Raw genomic sequence first — 2,212 nt, 5'->3', positions numbered from 1 at the left:
GTCAATATCTGAAAAACTATTTGTCCGATTTTTTTTTTTTTTTCAAAATGTGCGTTTTCATGCCATTTATCTAGATCTACCAAAATATGGGTACCATCCCATTGAAATTTTTCGAGATATCGTCGTTTTTGTATTTTTTGCTCGGAGTGAGGTATCATCTTTTACACTGCCATCTTGTAGTATTTTTTCGTAACCTTGTACTAATCAGCTGATGTGATGCCCAGTTCTATTCGATTAATCGAAATGGAATGCAAAATAATCGATTATCCCCACGAGATCCGCCATGTTCGATTAGTGGCCCATGTCTTTTTTAGTATAGGATGGGAGTTATGAGAGGATCATCTCTGATTTATATGATGGTTATATGGGGGTCATATGAGGGTCCTATGGGGGTTATGAGGGTCATTTCGGCGTTATATGGGTGTTATATGGGGGCTATATGAGGGTCATATGGAGGTCATGTGGGGGTTATATAAGGGGTTCATATGAAGGTGATATGGGTTTACATGAAGGCTGTATGTGTATCATATACGTGGTATAACGGTTGATATGGGAGTCAGAAGATATACTAATTCCTATAGGATTTTCTATAACATTTCCTGTAAGAAAAATCATATAACACTTCCTATAAGATTTTCTATACGATTTCCTACAGAACTTCTTATAGGATGCCGTACAGGGTTTCTGATGATAACACCAGTAAAAACCGATATGATACCCCATATGATCCCTTGTATGACCCCCATATAATCTCCATGTGACTCCCATATGACCTTCATAGGAAGCCACATCCCTGACAGACCGACTTCAGAGTTGCGTCAGAGTTGCGTAAGACTTGAATATTTCCAACATTTCAGAGAAAGTTCAGAGTTCGGTCAGAGTTGGGGCTATGTCGGATTCTGGAAAGGGGCCGGGGGGGTTTACATGTGTTCTCTGAACTCTTACCTGCCGTCAGAGTTAAGAGTCCAGTATTTTTATTGTTAATCATTCTTATTTATTTCTGGAGAGGTGAGGGTGCTTCATTTGTTCTCTGAACTCTTACCTGCCGTCAGAGTTAAGAGTCCAGTATTTTTATTGTTAATCATTCTTATTTATTTCTGGAGAGGTGAGGGTGCTTCATTTGTTCTCTGAACTCTTACCTGCCGTCAGAGTTAAGAGTCCAGTATTTTTATTGTTAATCATTCTTATTTATTTCTGGAGAGGTGAGGGTGCTTCATTTGTTCTCTGAACTCTTACCTGCCGTCAGAGTTAAGAGTCCAGTATTTTTATTGTTAATCATTCTTATTTATTTCTGGAGAGGTGAGGGTGCTTCATTTGTTCTCTGAACTCTTACCTGCCGTCAGAGTAAAGAGTTCAGTTTTTTTACTGTCGATTATTATTTATTCCTTTCCGGGGAGGTGGTGGTGGGGTTTGCATGTGTTTTCTGAATTCTTACCTGCCGTCAGAGTTAAGAGTCCAGTATTTTTATTGTTGATCATTATTTATTTATTACTGGGGAGGAGGAGGGGGGGCGGTTACAAGTGTTCTCTGAACTCTTACTTGCCGTCAGAGTTAAGAGTCCAGTATTTTTATTGTTGATCATTATTTATTTATTACTGGGGAGGGGGAGGGGCGGTTACAGATGTTCTCTGAACTCTTACTTGCCGTCAGAGCTAAGAGTCCAGTATTTTTTTTATTTATTTATTTCTGGGAGGAGGAGGGGGAGGGCGGGTGTCCATCTGTCCTCTGAACTCTTAACTGCCTTGAGGGTTAAAGATGATAGGGCATTACAATCCATTTTAGCTTACGAAAAAAATTGTACCTCTAAGCTAACATCGGTATTCCCCCAGCTAGAGAATTTTCACTAGCAGTAACTCTCTAAATTTGACAACGTTACAAGGGGTACCGTAGGGCGCATGTTGTGTACGCCGAGCATGGGAAATACATACCATTGCCACGTTGCCACGCATTGCCACGTTGAACGAGAGTGACAATTTTTGTCACTAGACGGGTGAAATAATTTATCTAAAAATCGAAAAGCTTCCTAATGGTTTCAAAAATTAATCCAAAAAAATTGAATATTCTCTTCCGGTATACCCAAAAAGTTTCAGATTTTTATCACCTTTTTTTAAGCCTATAGAATTTTTTTACCACTTTTTCCCATAAGAACCTATGTTAACTTCAAACTCGATTATCTCCTACAAAAGCTTTCTACAGTGCTTTTGAAACTTCT

The sequence above is a fragment of the Diachasma alloeum genome, unplaced genomic scaffold (assembly GCF_001412515.2).
Source record: "Diachasma alloeum isolate Michigan unplaced genomic scaffold, Dall2.0 Dall_scaffold_00697, whole genome shotgun sequence".
Taxonomy (NCBI): Eukaryota; Metazoa; Arthropoda; class Insecta; order Hymenoptera; family Braconidae; genus Diachasma; species Diachasma alloeum.
Note: the sequence above shows the minus strand (reverse complement) of the source record.